This window comes from Gekko japonicus, unplaced genomic scaffold (genome assembly GCF_001447785.1).
Source record: "Gekko japonicus isolate JY-2015 unplaced genomic scaffold, Gekko_japonicus_V1.1 scaffold138, whole genome shotgun sequence".
Taxonomy (NCBI): Eukaryota; Metazoa; Chordata; class Lepidosauria; order Squamata; family Gekkonidae; genus Gekko; species Gekko japonicus.
In genome coordinates this window covers 947608-965705 of record NW_015163096.1, presented here as the reverse complement: position 1 = coordinate 965705, position 18098 = coordinate 947608, and the positions used below count along the sequence as shown (strand labels likewise).

The window sequence follows — 18098 nt, the reverse complement described above, 5'->3', positions numbered from 1 at the left end:
ACAGCGCATATCTTGGCACCTTCTTGTGAACCCTCAGCTGCTAGAAACTTCACAGCTTCTGTCTTCCGTTAAGAAATAGGCATAATTTCTCACTCTAAAAAAAAAGATAAGAAAGTCTTTTATATTAACACACCTATTGATACGAGCATTCAGCTCCTTGACTTACAAAACATGCATCACCTCTTAACATACCACAATGAAGCAACAATAATTCTAGTACAATGCTACAGGTACACATAGCTGCAATGGCCCACAAAGTGGCTAGCACTGCAACTATATTCCATGCCTATCATGGCCAAAGTTCATCCTACCATGTTGCCGATTTCTATACAGAAGGTGGTGAAGAAATATTAGGAAGCCACACAGGCAAATAGTCCTGTTCTTCATCATTCCCACTGTAGCTACTCCTTCCATCAATTTCTGTGTCACAACAGCACTATGTTGGATCTGATGATGGTAGATGCTGCTGCTGTTGCTGCACTGCTGATCCAAAACTGCGCTACCACCAGGGCCGCATTATGACTTTTGTGGGGCCTAGGCACGTTTGCCTTTGTGAGCCCCCCCAAAATAATATGTTTTTGATGTTTAAAAATGTTTTTGATATAACTTTAATTACTTCAACATTTTATTTTTTTATATTTTAGACAAAATGTAATAGACTTTCATGGGCCCTAAATTTTTCATATATTTTTTTCTGGTGTGAGAAAAAAATTAAAGTATCTTCTTCATCCCTAAAAGTTATTTTTTCCCCTTCTGATTTAAAAAAAGAAATTAAAACATTTTTCGTGGGCCCTTAAAAATATTGTGAGCCCTAGGCACTGCGCCTACTGTGACTAATGGATAAGTTGGCCCTGGATGTCACAGATTGCTTTAACTTGCCAAGGCTACATCAAGGATTATGTTTAATGGGCACAGCAGTATTGGATAAAATAATTTGTTTTATAGCAGTGGTACTCTGTAACTCGTTGAAAGCTACATTTGCAACGATGATCAACCAAAAGAGCCACATGATTACGGCACGCTCTGTGCATCACCCAACAGAAAATACGATACAACAACAACAATTATTGTTGTTGTTGTTGTTGACTTCATTTATAGCCTCCCTTTCTCACTGAGACTCAAGGCAGATTATACAAGATGAAAAGCAACTCAATTAGACAGCAAGGATCTCCAATAAACTATGTTGCAGGACTAGAATTACAGACCTAGAAAACAATGCAAACAAACAAAAAATGCTTAAGGCAACAAAATTGCCTGATATACCATAAGAAGGGTTTTATAAAGGTAGTGGACATTGCAGTAAAAAGGTGACATGTTCAATAAACATTGATACTACAACATTTTTCTTCATAGTTGTGACCTTCTGACGTGTTCCATGTTATGGTTCTAATCCTTTTATTAATATACCCTCCTGAAGACTTCTGTTTTGCACATTTTGCTGAATGATAGGCGCATGGGAGCCCTCCTGACCACCTCGGACAGACTGTCATACAAGGTGGGAGCCACCACAGAGGATGTGCGTAAACACATGCTGATTGCAGGGCAGCATTGTCCAAAGGCTTTGCTCAGGTGAGCAAAGCTGTTGCGTCAAGGCATAGCAAGAGAGGCAGTCCTGCAGGTATGTAGGTTCAAGACCATTAAGGGCTTTGCAGGTGATAACTAGACCCTTGAACTGAACCTAGTAACTGCTTTGTAACCAACAAAGTATCTGCAGAATGGGTTTGATAGTAGTGGAGCTGCAGCGTTCTGTGCTGCAGTTTCTGTGCTGTCTTTAAGGGCAGACCCATGTAGAATACATTAGTCTAGTCTTAAGGTAACCTTATGTGGCTGTGCAGTCAAGTCAAGGTAGGGGGCCATCTTCTGAGCTAAGTGAAGCTGAAATAATCTCTTTTTTTGCAGTTGCATTCACTTGCTTCTCCAGCAAAAAAGCTGAGTCCAGTGTAACCCAGTGTCAGCTGGACCTCATTAAAAGTGGGAAGCAAACATGCAGTTACTATTGAACCTTGTGTATCTGGGTGTGGTGATATGCCCTACATCCCAAAATTTGTCCTCCCCAGATTGTGTATGAAGGTTTCTCATAAATGGATCTACAATTCTCATATCTGGATCTTCTGGCTCAGAGGCTACCAAGTCCCCTTTTAACTAGATGGGGGGGGGATGGGAAACAGCAGTAGGCAGGTATGACTTCTCAGGCATGAAGCTATCCAGGACAGTAGAAATGCAAATTGTCCTAGTCAGGAGGATAACAGACAACATCACACCTCACTGATAGTCACACCTAAAGCTACAGGGCTTTGGGGGGGGAAATGGCAAGAATAGCTCTTCCTTCTGGGACAGGAATAGAAAGAACTGCAGAAGGGAAAAGTTATAAAATCCCAGGTCATGATGAGGAATCTCAATGTTTTGGCCAGTTTGCCATTGTGATTGCAAGGCACTCATAGCAGTCTCCATGCATACCTGGGCTCCGTCTTCAGAACATGTACCTGAGACCTTGGGGGAGAGCTCTAAACACTGGCATGCAGTAATGGACTATTTCCAAAGTCGCAGCTGATTTATGTCGACCCGAGAAAGGGGCTTTCAAGGCAAGTGAGCAGAGCTGGTTTGCCATTGCCTTACTCTACAATGTCTTCCTTGATGGTCTCTCTACTAAATAGTGGCCTCGCTTAGCTTCTGAGATCTGATGAGATAGGGCTATACTATTGCTCCTTCCTCCCCCCAAAAATCGATATCCTATCCCAATTTCCCATCATTTAGGGTATGTAAAGACATAGGCTTCGGTCACACACACTAAATAATCCACTTTCAATCCGCTTTCAGTGCACTTTCCAACTGGATTTTTACTGTGTGAACTGGCAGAATCCAGTTGGAAAGTGGATTGAAAGTGGATTATTTAGTGTGTGTGTGAGAGAGAGACTGCAGCCTTAGACTATCATGGTTTTATCGCTTTTTGTCCTTGCTCAGTCCTTGTGTCCACATATGCTGTATGCACTTTTTATTAACTTAATACATTTCTATTCCTTTTTAATGTATTTGTACCAACCTTTATCTATAGATTTGGTGGTGGTGCTGCTGCTGCTGGGAGTGGGGAGAGAGAGGGCTTGGGCTGGGCGAGTGACCAAGGCTAAGATCATACGCACAATTAGACCCGGCATAGGTGTGAATGCCAGGTGGATTTAAAGCGCGCATTCAGACAACAACATCTCAGAAACGCCCCGCAGCCGTTGGCAACCCATTCTCTCCACCGCGGAAGCGGAGTTAAAAGACACCAGGGAAAATCCGGTAGTAAACAAGTTGTGACGGGCCATGGAAAGACTTTCCTGTCTGATCCCTCCAGCACGTCCTCATGCCGTCAGGATGTTCTGATCAGGCCATCCCGACTCCGTGCTGTTGTTTTTTCCCCCCTTCACAGTATGCGCATCATCACAAACTCCATAGGGAGCCCTCAGTGCAGAGGTGCGTTTCATTGATTCCTCATTTTAGTGCATGGGAAACAAACGGCACACACACACACACACAAAGACTCACCCCTAGTTGCATCTGATCACATACCCCGCAGCTTCAAAGGGAGGTGTGATCGTGCAACTGCGGGTCTATTTCCTCAGGAGGAAAGAGCCTTGCTCTCCCCACCCCATTTTATCTGGCACTTGTGACCACACCCCTAGGAAGGCCAAGTAACTTTTCCACTCCCACACAAACAGAAGCAAAAGTTTGAGTCCCATCTCCCCACAAGCGGAAAGACAAATAAGACTTATGGACACAAAACAGTGTGCCAGCTTTCAGTCTTTCCAGAAATGCTAGGTGAGATGTTTAAAAAATGTTTCCCTATGCCCAAAGATCCCTTCGAATTGAACTCTAGCACTGCAGCAGATAGGGTAGTTAGAACCTCTCTCTGTAAAACAGTCAGTTTTATCTTGGGTTCATACTAATGATGACTTTCTATACCCCCACCTTTCCCATCCCTCTTCATCACCCAGGATACAGCTGGGTGGCTTGAGTGAGAAGCCATCAACTCCAGAACTCCCTTACCGTAAAGACATTAACAGCATTGTCCTATACACGATTACTCAAAAGTAACTCCCACTTTGTTCAATAGGATTTATTCTCAGATAAGTAGCACCTCCTGGATCAGATCACTGGTCCATCTAGTCAAGCCCACTGTTTCACACAAAGGCCAACCAGTTGCCTTGGAGAGCCAAACAAACATGGTACAGAGGCCACGGCTTTCTCCTGATGTGGCCTCCTAGCACTGGTATGCCTCTGAATATGGAGGTTCCCTTCACTCACATAGCTACTAGCCATTGACAGACATATCCTCCATGTACCTACCTAACCTCTTTTTAAAGACATCCATATTTCCTGGGGGAAATGGGGGGGGGGGGAATCCTTGGTGTTGCCTGATGCCATGATGTCACTTCCTGTGCAACTCTGTTGCCAGCAACATCACCAGTGAGCACCCCCCAGTAAGTCTCCCACCAGTTGCCAGCCTCAAGTATTTAAATCAAATTAATTTATTCAGTCATTTAAAGCAGGTTTGTTTATTCGTTTAAAGCAAAACAAGCTGTCAGGAAAAAGGCAGGCATGTAACTATTGGGTTGGACTCTGCCAAAAATTTCTGCCCTTGCAAATATGGGGTAGTTTTGGCCTAGTCCCTCTTTCAGTGACAGAGTTTTTATTTCTGACCTCTAATTCCCACTCCCAAGATACTCCTGGATCCCCAATCCCCTAGGAGCATTTCAGGGGCATATTGTGCTGAAGCAGGAAGGGTGAACTGAGGAAGTCACATTTCCACAGATGGAAACCCTACATTTTTTTAAATTGTACGTGGAATCCAAGTGATGAGGATCAACAGGCACAAACTCTTTTCAACTGATTGCATTCTAAAGACATATCTCTATATATAATTGGTGGTGGCTCTCTCCAGAACATTCCACACACTGCCAAATCAGTTGGCTCCCTGATCTGTCACTCACAGGGTGTCCTTATCCACCAACTGCATTACCTTAGTCCCACCCACAGGCGCGACACCCAGCATCTTGGCCTCAGTGTGCTGGGAGGCGACAGATGGGCCGAATGGGCCAGATGCTCCGGTGGGCGGAGGGTGACGAGGCCAAGGCTGATCATGGTGGTGCTGCAGCGGTCATTGTCAGCCATGGCTGGCTGCAGGTAGCCGGGTGGGCTGCAAATGGATGGGCACCGGTGCCATGGAGAAGACATCGAAGGAGGAGGGCGAGGCTGAGATCCAGGAGCTGCACGGCCTGAGTGGTGGTTCAGCAAACTCCACCACCTCTGCAGCCCAATCCGACAAGACTGCATGTGCCACTGGGGCAGAGGCGGCGGAGGTGGCCGGGGAGGCAGTGGCAGGGCGTTCTGCCGGCCCTCGGCCCTGGGAGAGAAAGTGGAGTGGCTGGGGGGGGGCTGTGTGCAGGCAGACAGATAGAGAGACACATCATATCTTTCTAGAGTTCATTGTATTGCTTTTACAACAGGCTTTGCTGCTAGTATAGCTATAAAGCTAAAGAACTTCATCTTTTTTCAAATGGAAAAAAAATCATATAGTGGTTTCGTTATGGCAGGCTGCAGAAGTCACACAGTTCTGGGTGTTTTGTTGCTGTCTGATTAATATGGTATGGTTACTATATACTAATCCTAGAGATGTTGGGCAAGGATCATTAAACCAAACCTTTATTGTGTTAAAGATTACATGCATACATAACAATACCTAAGCTTTTCCCAATCAGTACTTTTGATTTGGAAGAAGTCTTGCCAATCACCTACATGTAGATTCTTAAACAGATAGAAGCTGGTGTGGGGCATTTTTAGAGGATGATGTTAAGTTAGCCCTGAGGAACACTTTCCTAGGTGTAAGCCCCATTGAATAAAATGGAGACTGAGACCTGTTTATGATTGTTCTGGTTCCATTATTATTGGATTCCACCGCATGTTCTGTTTTTTTTTAAGATTCTGATATGTTTCACTTCGATTGATATGATGGTTCTAGAAGGTAAGAATAGAATGATGAGTGTCTTGACCTGAGCATCACCACCACCACCACCACAGAAGCTTACCTGAGTAGAAGCCATAACAACTTCTAAATATAACCTAATGACACACATAGTTAGTGACTAAAGACAGTTCAGTTGAAAATAGCTATGTTCCATTACGTCAGATTTTTAAAATTATCTAACCAGCTTCAGGTAAGATGTTTCATGAATGCTGGCTTTAGAAAAAATGTGATAACAGTGGCCTGGACAAATACTTAGACGAAGAGGGAGGCCATTTTAGAGGGGAAGGGACTATGTCTCAGTGGTAGAGCATCTGCTTTTCATTCAGAAGGTCCCAGGTTCAATTCCTGGCACCTCCAGTTAAAAAGACCAGGCACTAGGTGATGTGAAAGACCTCAGCCTGGACAGCCACTGCTAGTCCGAGTAGACAATACTGATCTTGATGTACTGATGGTCTGATTCAGTAGAAGGCAAATTCATACGTGGTTATTGTGACTTTCAAATACATAAGGCTGGATCAAAACACAGAGAAGTACTAATAGTGTGTATGGAACACATCTTCCCACCTACCTTCTCTCCCCCCCCCCCATGGCTCTCATACTATGTAAAAACTTTTTTGAATCTAACCCACATGGACTGTGAGAGACACTTTTAGATTCAATTTGCCTCATTCCATCCATATGGAATGATTACTACTCATGTCAGGTTATTAATAAATTTGGGAAGGAAAAGTTAAATATATTTTAGTTACACAGTAGTTGCTACTGCCTGCCCTGTTGTTATTTCTTATTCCTTATTAACGATAATGGGTCTCAGCCTACAAATACTGTATATATACCACTGAGCAGTTACTTTCACCTTGTTCTTCCTCTAGTCCCACCATTTACCCTCCTTCCTGACTTCTTTGAGGGAGGAACCCTATTTACTTCTATTCCACCCAGAAATTGTTTACGAAGATAAATTCTCATTGGTTATGACCTCCCTCCCAATTCTGACACATGAAACTGCCTTATACTGAATCAGACCTTTGGTCCATCAAAGTCCGTATTGTCTCCTTAGAGAGTAGCTCTCCAGGGTCTCAGGCAGAGGTCTTTCTCATCACCTATTGCCTGATCCTTCTAACTGGGCATGCCAGGGATCGAACCTGTGACTTTCTGCATGCAAAGCAGATGCTCTGCCACTGAGCCACGGCCTCTCCCTAATTCTGACCATTAGCACCCTTTGCTGCTTTTGCTGTTTGTTCAAGCAACCTGTGTTCTTACTTTAGCTACTTTTCCAAGACTTCCGTGATGCTTTTTCAGTAGGTATACCTTGCCTTTTGACTGTCCTCTCTGTAGAGGCTTGCTTAGTTACCTACCTTGTGAAATCCTTTTCTTTGAGCTCTATGCTTTCCTGAAAGACATACTGATATTAATAACTCTAAAACCACACAGGTTAAACACTGCTATACTAAGAGTATAGTAGAAGTAGTAACACTTCATGTTTTAAGTACACATTGAGCATTTAAATTAGGTTCACTGGGTCTTTTTAATGGTCAGCAGAAAACAAAAACACATCTGAACAAAAGCAAAACCTTCTGAACAATATTGTAATAGCTGAGTCTGTCTCTAAGCACCACCACGTCGTTCCACACACAGAAACATGCAAAGTGTTATTCTGGGGATTTACTTACAAGATTCCTGCAAACTGAACTGAAGATTCATTTCAGGACAAAAATAGATCTCCAAATTCTATTTTATATAGAATGTTTAACCCTTGTGGGTTTTACAAAATACCATGCATAGACTTATGAATCAGCAGAATCAGGCCTAAGCTATCAAGCTTAATTAATTATAGTATATTCACTGGCCTCTCCTTCATGAGCTTTATCTCTTGAATCCCTTACTCAGTTATTCTGCAGTTGTGAGGCTAAAATATGAAGTGATATATACTGCAATTTGCCCTGAGCCCTCGGTATAGGGCAGGAGAGGAAAAAAGCTACTAATTAGCCTTGGTGCCTTGCCAAGAAATAAATCCACAAGAGATTGTATCCAAAAGGAATCTACAACACTACAGAGACTGTTTGGTGCCTGAGGCAGAAAGTATAAATGACAGCCTATGGTAGTAAAAATATAATAGAATATATACTGTAAAAGTTTTCTGGCCTTTAATGGCACCCAGAAGTCTGCTGAGACACGCAACCTCCCCAGGTCAGGGAGGAGGGCCAACCATCAACAAGATCAAAACATCACTCACCCAGTGTAATACAAAACTCATATCTATATATCTATATATAGATATTAATTATATATTGCAATTGGCTTTTCCTGACTTGGGTAGCTCAGGCTAGCCTGATCTTATCACAGTGCAGAAGCTAAGCAGGGTCGTCCCCTCACCAGTATTTGAATGGGAGACCACCAAGAAATACCAGAGTAATGACACAGAAGCAGGCAACGGTAAACCATCTCTGAATGTCTTTTGCCTTTAAAACCCTATGGGGTCCCCATATGTCAACTGTGACCTGGCAGGAAAAGGGGGGGCTTTACTGTATTGGAAGGATGTGTTATTATTTGCAAACACAAAAAAGAACCTCCAAGCCAGGAACTAACTATTCTTAAGTCAATAAAAAAACCAAGAACAAACGCTCGAATAAAACTTTGTTGGTCCTTACGGTGCCACTGGCCTCATTGTTCTGCTGCTTCAGACCAACATGGGTACTACCCACCTGAAACAAGCCTGCTTAGTGTCATTTAAGTGGGCAATTGGCCTATTATCTGTTGATTAGACACCTATGACTTTTTGTGCTAGGTGAGGTTATCCAGTCTCCATATTTCAGTAAAGGTGATGAACATAATCTCTTAAAACAATGCCTTGAATGTATAATAAGCAAGAATCATCTCTAGGATCCATCAGGTGCTATTGAGTCTGTAACCTTTTGTTTGCAAGCTTTGCTTGAACTGCTACTTACTCTCCAGTGAACTTGTGAGAAACTGAAATTCACAAAAGTGCTACATTATACCAAGACAAATGTCAGTGAAACCAGGTTTTTGTAGTTCTGAGAGAGAATATTCCTTATATATTCATAATGGACAACTGATTTGCAATACTTCATGCAAGATCTTGCTTATATTCCATAGGGTCATCCTGATGTATACATGGAACTACTATATGTGTGTGGGGGGGCTATTCTTGTGTATAAAAGTAAACACTAGAGTGTGCTAACCAGAATCAGAGGTTTTTTTTCAAAAGAAATCAGTGTAAAAGAAAACAGTATCTAATGTTTCACCAAATCTTAAAAAAACAGACTGAACAGGACCAAACTATGTTTGCTTTGCAACTCCAAACACCTGCTCCCTGCAAACATCAAGTTTAAGTGCAAGGATGCCTGTGTGAAGATTACATTCAGTGGCATTCCAATGATGATCTTTTTAGTGAACTGTTGAGTTCACATTCTGACATTAAATATGTTTTTATATCAGCCTGTGGCACACACAGACAGAAGAAAGTGAATGGATTTATTGTTGCCGCAGCAAATGGGTTATTTTGGCCAGGCAACAAGCATTATGGCAGAGTTTTGTCAGAGCCACTACATCCCTAACGACTGCAGAATTAAATTTCCACCATCCACACACCCCTCCCCTCCAGGTTATTATCGGCTACAACTGACACAGGAGCCTGAATAAAAACGCATGCAGAGCGCTCTAGGAAAAAGTGGCTTGCGCCGAGAACAGTTTGGCTGGGTGACAGAAGGGGAGGATCATGCGCACAGAGGGGGCAGCGTCAGTACTGGAGACAGCAGCGCTTGCAGTTTTCTCTATTTCAGGAGCTAAAGCGAGGAGGAAGGAGCCTGGGAAGACTGGAAGGTGCGGGGGGGGGGGCGAGAACGAGGGACAGGGAGGAGAGAATGGCTCACGAGATGAATGAATGATGATCTGCGAGCTACTGAAGCGGAGAACGAATCCAGAAAACAGTTGCCTGCATCGGGGGCAAGGGAAAAGCAGTCGATGTTGCAGCCGCCAACCAACGTTATCTTGAGCTGCATCGTGGTGATCGGGAAGGGGGGGAGGAAAGATTGCCGCTGCTTTTTTATTTTCCCTCTTTCGACCAGGGGAGGGAGGGGGAGAGGAAGAGATCGTGTTGTTGACTCAGTCCGCCGCCGAGGAGAAAGTGTGAGCTCTGTGGCGAGGCAGAAACAGGAGTGATGAGAGAGCAAACGGGAAACCTGGAGGAGGAAGCCGCTGTTGCTGCCGGGCTCGACCGGGAGGCTCCCCAGCGCCGTGACTCCTCCTGCGCCTGGGAAGGGCTGGGAGGAGAGCTTCAAGTGTCCGCCCCTCCCCGGCTCCTGCCCCAGCAGCCGGGACCATGGAGGCTCTGAACGGCACCAGCCCCGGCGAGTCCCTGAAGCCGCCGCCACCACCCCAGAGTCCCCACCACTCCTTCGCCGAGAAGAAGCGGCTCCACCGAGCCCCCTCGCCCGCCAGGCCGTTCCTCAAAGACCTCCACGGCCGCGCATCCTCCGCCAAGCCCCCGCCGGCGCCTCCCAAGTCGCCCAGCCTGCCGGGCAAGGCGCAGCACCAGCACCAGCACCAGCCGGGGGCCGTCCGCCCGCAGTCGCCGGGGCTCCTGGCCACTCAGAGCCGCCTCTCCCGGCGCAGCTGCACGCAGGGCGCCAAGGCGGCAGCGGCGTCGGCGTCTGGTCCGGCCGCCGGCTCGCCGGGCAGAGCGGGCAGCGCCAAAAGCGCCCTCTCGAGCAAGAAGGCGGCCCGGGCCCAGGAGCAGCCAGGCGGCAAGGCCGGCGGCGGGAGGCAGCCCGGAGGCGAGCCGGGCCACCCGGCGGCGGGGGGCAAGGGCAGGAAAGCGAGGCGATGCCCTCCCTTGGCCCAGCCGGGCTCCTTGGCCCCCGCCGCCGCCGCCGCCGCGCTGGGCCCCGGCCCCGCCGCCAGGATCAGCCACACGGACAGCAGCTCCGACCTGTCCGACTGCCCCTCGGAGCCGCTCTCGGATGAGCAGAGGCTGGCCCAGGCCGCCAGCAGCGACGCCGAGTCTGGCACCGGCTCCAGCGACCGCGAACGGGACCCGCCGCCGCCACCCCCCCCCCCGCCGGACCCAGGCGGCGGCGGCCCCCAACATGCTTTGCCCTCCGCGGACGCATCGACCAAAGGGGCCGCAGCGCCACCTGTCTCGCCGGTTCCCCTGAGAGCCAGAGGAGAGCCGCCTCAGTCCCCGGGGAGAGCCCTGGAGAAAGCGCCCGCCAAAAGCGCCCCGCCGGCAGGAAGCGTGAGGCTGGGCGGCAAAGCCCCCCCGGACCTCCCCTGCGAGAGGCAGCTGGTGGACGAGGAGGAGCTGCTGAGGGAGATAGAAGAGCTGCGCTCGGAGAACGATTACCTCAAGGTAAAGAGCGGGAAACCGGGAGAGGGAGCGAGGGAGGGAGGTGTCTGGGCCTGAGGGCGGCGGGCGGGCGCCTCCCCTGCGGGAGGTAACTTTTCAGAACTCAGCGCCAACGTCTGTCTCCTCCCTCCACCTGCCCAGCTGTGTTGTAGGGGCTGCTGGAGTCTTCAGAGATTTATTTGTACTCTGCGCCCATGGCCTGCTTCTTGGAGCGAGGGGGCTCGAAAGCTTCTAGCCAGTTGCAGTTGAAGACCAGCGAAGCATGGTGGATGCCATTGCCAAGTGTCCTGGCACAGGGGGGCAAGTAGTTACTTGAGAGAGAATGCACAAACACATCTCTTCCCCCCCCCCGAACACTTGTCCATCCCACCATTTCTTCAGAGCTCAGAGAGTGGGAGTTGGTGGTCTCAGACAATGCTTCCTCTAAGCTGTGGAGTCTTGTGAGTTACTGGCAATAAAGTTGTGAGCGAGTCCTTTGGCTACTGCATAAACTCGTTTGCTCTGGAGCCCTCCTTCCTGAGCTGAGACAAAAATGTGTGAGCTGGAGGCTAAAAGACTGTAAGCTAGCTCACGCTAACTCAGCTTAGAGGGAACACTGGTCCCAGAAAGTCTGTGGTAAAGAAAGGTTCCGTTTGAGACAAGTAGACAAAAAATCTTCACAGTTGTAGAAAACTATTTCATTTTCCTGAGTAGTTTGCTTGTTTGTTTTGCAGGGCAGCCCTAAGAACACTTTTCTGAGATTAATAGAAGTACAGTAGACTCCTGTTTCTTACATTCAGGAGGCAAATTTACTTGGAGTTCCTCCTTATGTGTTATGCAGATTCATATAGTAGAAAGCAAGCACTATAATTCTGCAAAAGAGAGACATTAAAATGCTCATGTGAGCAAAGGGTTGAGAGGGAAAATGCCAGGGTTGGCTCCACAGATATGAGAATGAAAATGATGAAAGCAGCAGCTGATACTTGGATATTGTCCAAGGATGGGTTAGGAATGGTTAATATCCTCTGTCTCTCCAAACATTCTTTGGTGGGTCTTTTGCATAATAGTATGATCTCTAGCCCACTCTGAACCATTGTCAGCATTAAATCTTTGGGGAAATATGGTGCTAATAACACAGTGTTGAAAGTTAAAACTTGGGAAGAGTTTATTTTAGTAGAAAGTGGATGGGAAGAAACTTGGTCAGCCCAGCCCTGTGCATGCTTATTCAGGGGAGAACCCCTCTGTGCTCAGTGAGACTAACTCTCCTGTAGGCATAGCATTAAAGTCTGAACCAATGTGTTGCAGTCCAGATACAAATTAATAATTAATTTTGAATGTTTTATTGGGGTTAGTGAGGGGCAGTTTTATATACTGGTGTTTTACTGTTTTAATTGTAAGCCACTGAAGTTTATTGTGTTGCAGATATAAATAAATATTAAGACAACTTAATTTAACGTTTGATTTTGCTGTTTCTTAAAAGTTTCTTACTCCTGTATTGGAGCTTGGACCTCTTTCCTAATCTCATTTACTTAGATGTAAGCCCTGTCAACTTCAGTGGAATTTAAGTTCAAATGACCAAAACTTGGGACTGAATAGCCTCTGAGTGTTACTTTTTAAATTTTTATACTTCTTAAATTCATTAAAACTTGTTAAAGAGATGTGACCACATAGTACAAGTATGTTGGTGTTTGATCTCTGAATGGTTCAAAGAACTCCCACAAAGCAGCACTGCGAATATGGTAGATAAGATTATACATATTTTTGCCCTTATTTCTCAACAAAAGCCTGAGTTATGCAGGCTGAACGGTTACAACGCCAGCATACTAAAAAGTATTTTAAGATTGAAGAAAGCTGGATACCAGGGGAATATTTAAATTGTCTCTTATGAATTTTGTGGCTGCTATAGAATAAAACCGTCTGCTCATCTCCATAAACTCGTTTTATTAATTTTTGTAGCAAAAACAAATTATATACACAGAATAGAAGGTACTGTGAGTTATTGTGAACAATAAGGAGCCAAGTTTCAACAGCTGGTACTGATGCCATGTATATATTGCATATAAAATACTATTTGTCCATGACAAACATGGCAGGTGAACGATTACAGATGAATACCTAAAGGCCTTTCTGAATATGCTGAGTGGCAGGCAGAAGTTATAAGCAAAACATCCAACTGCAGCAGTTGAAAGCACAAGAGCCATACCAGAGAGCTCTGCAGGTACAAGCAGTTAAAAGTATAGGCCTCAGCTGCACTTGAATCTTTGCACAGTGGTTCTTATGTTCGTTTTCAGTAATAGTAGTGTGATATATCTTGTGGGAGGAGGGAATAACTGTTCAGGAGTTTGCATGTGTATACATATACCCCCTTTAAAAAGTAGGCTAGGTGTCCGCAGATCAAACAGTTATTTCCTTTTTTAGAAGAATAAAAATACTTTAAATACTTGATGTATTTATGTGTTCACACAAATGTGTAGCCTAATTTTTTATGTTTTTGCTGGGTGATTATTCCTGGGATGGAGCTGCTCTATGTAGGACAGTGGTTCTCAGCCTTCCTAATGCCATGACCCTTTAATACAGTTCCTCATGTTGTGGTGACCCCCAATCATCAAATGATTTTTGTTGCTACTTCATAACTGTAATTTTGCTACTGTTATGAATCGTAATGTAAATATCTGATATGCAGGATGTATTTTCATTGTTACAAATTTTCCGATGGTCTTAGGCAACCCCTGTGAAAGGGTTGTTCAACCCCCAAAGCGGTCACGACCCACAGGTTGAGAACCACTGACGTAGGAGCTTCCAAATAATACTAATAAATTAAAACAGGGAATTTTAAAAGAGTCAAAAAATAGTGTGGGCATGTGGGGTGGGAGTTTGTGCAGCATCACAATTCGATTTATCACAAACAGTTTCTAATTGGACTGTGCAAGCAACAAATACATTTGGGCGAGATGTATAGCATTTTCGCAGGGACTGAACATTGTAGCTTGAGGGCTGGCAGAGTGAGAAAATACACTGCAAGAGAAATATAGCCTCTAGTCTTCAGTGAAGACACGGTGGCTGTGAATAATAAATGGGGACCAAAGGTGCATTTATTGCACAAAGCCTGATTATGTGGGAAGTTCCTTGGAAAGTCCTGTGGGAGGAACTTCAGGGATAAGAAACAGGATGGGATAAGAGTAAATGCTAGACTAGGCTAAGTGAATATTGCAGCTGTGTACCTAATTATATTCTGCTTGCCAATATGTTTAACTTTATGCCTCATGTACCTGAAAGCTGTCCTGGTATAGAAAGCATGATGATTCTGCTCTCAGGCAAGACAAGGCAGACAACAGGTCTTTAAACTTCCATTAAACAGCAGATATGGGTACAGCTTCCATCTCATGTGACTAATGAGCTGTCACCACATTCTGAGTGCATGGCACAAGAAATTTCTCATACTCTGAGATATCAGCAGTATTGTGCAGGAATTTGACAATTTCAATTCAATTCTTAGTATTCGTACAGTATTCCCAATTGTTTTCAAGCATTTGACATAAACCATTTAAGGTAGGTTGAGATTATGATATTGCAGATCAAATGTGGTGGGGGAACTGAGAGAGACTTGTCTACTGGCACCTAGTGAGTTCATGTCACAGATGAAGCTTAGTCTGCAATGTTCCCTCTAAGTTGAGTTAGTGTGAGCTAGCTCACAGTTTTTTAGCCTACGGCTCACACATTTTTGTCTTAGCTCAGGAAGGATGGCTCCAGAGCAAACTAATTTATGCAGTAGCCAAATCACTCACTCACAACTTTAATGCCAGTAGCTCACAAAGTAGAATTTTCGCTCTCAAGACTCCACAGCTTAGAGGGAGCATTGGTCTGGGGACTTCTTTAATTCATAGCTCCATCTAGCCACTGCACTGTGCTGTGCTACAGATGTTTGGGCTTAATATGAAGAGAGAAAATTGTTTCAGACGTATTTGTTTGTCCATGCATACAGACTCTCATACACAGCTCACTCCTTTATTGATGTTCACTTGGAAGTCAATCTCAATTAATTAAATAGGATTTACTCCCAGTAAGCGTGCTCTAGGTTGCGGAGAAGATAAGACACATGCTCCTCAAGGACCATTCACCCCACTACTGATGCAACACTCATTTAAAGCTTACCCCCATTGTCACTGTTGTGTGCTCAGCAGAATATGGGTGCTAGGTTTGAAGGAGTACAGGGTTGCAAACAAAGATGTTGAATGGCACGAAGTGAATGCTACTGCCCAGCAATTAAGGACTGTTCTGAATTAAAAGTATTCTATAGCAGAACTTCTGGCTTTGCGAAGATTCTGCCTCCTAAAGCATTTAGTTTTGTGGCCTTGATATGAAGAAAATATGGCAGTGAAGAATAAGTAGAAAACCATTCTGTTTTGGCTTGCTGAGTTAAAGGAAGATTTCTCCCTCTCCAAATCTGGTGGGGAAACTTTTTAGCATGTATATTTGTACTATACCAAAACATATTAATAGTTAAATATTTTAAGCAGACCCAAAAAAGCAAGAATAGCCACAACAAAGAATGGTATTGGTAATCTTTCCATCCATCAAGTCATCTCACTATTCAGATTGCTATTGGGTTTTTATGTGCTAGAACTTATAGGGATTTGTATTTACGGTATCATCTTTTGGCACAGGAGTGAGGCCACATTCAGAAGATCTATAAATAAGAGAAACTAAGCTGAAGGGGCAACTGCAGATACTGTATCATTTGATTTGCCTTATGAATATAATATTTTGGGTATAAGATTAACAGAAGCTTCAATTAGTCGTTTTACTTGCTTCCCCCAGGGTTTGGTGAGCAGAAGAGGGCCATTAGAATGGGTCCAAAATTGTTTGAATGTAGGTAAATCTTGAGGGGTGGAGAGGAGATTCTTCTTAATAACAAGTATAGAAGTTGAGGTGGTTATTTATAGAGGTGGCACTGCATCCCTGGGAGTCATTCTGATGGAGACAACCGTTATTTGCTGTGTTAAGTAGGAATGGGATTTGCAGATGTAGGGAGCAGAATTCAACCCCACCTTACATCACCACATTCCATTGTTTTAAATTGTCGTCTTTACAGTCCAGTTGACTTCTAGTAGTGGACCAAGGCTGGGAGATAGGTGCTTCAAGTGAGGGAGAATGGCAAGATAAGGAAGGGTTGTTGGGAGGGTAGGATTATTTTCATCCAAACATTCATTTTATTGGAAAAAATTAGACCTCACACACCTGTTTTTAGACATGATTTGGGCAAACACGTGAAGAACAAATGTCACATATAATTTGGCCCATGTTCAGCTTGCCAAAAATGGCAGTCTAGCTACTGCGGTCAGTGAAAGCTTTGTTCCTAACTACACTTCTGTGCCTGGGACATTTTGCCCTCAGAACAAGCTCTCAGCAAAATATCTGGGGGTAACAAGCATCAGGTGGAATGGTGACTGGGTTTTTTAACATTTCCTGATAGGAATAACAAATTGGGGGGCGTGAGGAATTGCCAGGGAAGGATAAATGATTGGGTCAGCAGAGCAAAATGGGTGTGTGCATGTGTGTAGGATCCTGATCTTCCTCCAACCTACCTATGTTCATTTAAAGGTATACATAGAAATTTGTACAAAGGTACACACACAAGGTTCTTGCAACACAATCAGAAACCATAGAAAAATAGGGTTCCAGGTCACAGGGAAAGAGCCTTACTCATTTACTACTCTGGGTTTTTTATGCATATCTTCAAATGAATTTGCACAGGTTTGGGGGTAGGGTGTGTCAAGTGTAATTCCATTTGTCCTGATGTGCATTCACTCTACCCTGTCATCTGGAAAGGGTATCTTGCTAAAGGAAGTATAAACATTGGCACTGGACCATTGACAATTCCAGACTTTAGTGTGATACCAGATGCTTGTCTAAAGATATTTTTGTGAAACAGAAAGTTGTAGTGGGAAAACATATGTATCTAGTACAGTTTTCTCCAGTGCCATGTCTGCACAGATTGTATAGCTGATGTTAATCTCAGATGCCTCAATTTAAAATTTATTCAAAATGAAAACCAAATCCAGGCAAGAATTCCCTCTCAAATAACTCTGTCTAAAACTACTTCAGTTATTTATTTATTGTTATACTTTAGGATCTCTGCAAGACAATAATGGCCAAGGTGCTGGGATTAATTTTTTGTTTGTTTATTTTTAAGATATATGGGATGTTAGTGAAGCTTATTGTTTATGGGGGAGCCCTTTATTTTACACCTAATCATGGAGATTTCATCTAACCTTAGGTGTCAAAATAATGTGTACAGTTCGCAGGTGCTGGAGTAGTCAGCTGCTAGAATGAAAGATGACTTTGGTGAACAATGGCTATGGGTCCATGTGTCTCATTAGCCACAGCTGTGGCTCTGCTGAAACACTGCATTGTCCAGGGGAACTAGAGAGCATTGTTTGTATAATGTAACAAATAGTGATTTCCATCTGTAGCTCTCAATGGATCATATTAATTATCTTTGGACAGATGACTGCTCCAGCTGTTTAAAAACTGTGTACAATTTGGAAACGCATGGATACTACAAAAGGCCTGCTTGCTTGTTTATATTAAAATACATAGTCTTACAGAGTGTTTCATTGTGTATAAACAGCGTTACAGAATGAACAAATAACATATCTAATCATTTTTTGTAGTTGGAACACATCATGATATGATGTCCATCTTTTGAGAATGGCCGTAAATTGGCCTGTAACTTGAATGATTTACATG

At 44.3% G+C, this 18098-nt stretch overlaps 1 protein-coding gene across 1 annotated transcript in view; it reads left to right on the top strand.

Annotated features, from left to right (window-relative positions):
• The first annotated feature begins 11312 nt into the window (after positions 1–11312).
• MTCL1 (microtubule crosslinking factor 1) overlaps positions 11313–18098 on the top strand; it is a 124070-nt gene continuing 117284 nt past the window's right edge. The window contains exon 1 of the mRNA XM_015406597.1: positions 11313–11372. The gene's annotated coding sequence lies outside the window, so the exon portion shown is untranslated. The remainder of the gene's footprint in view (positions 11373–18098) is intronic.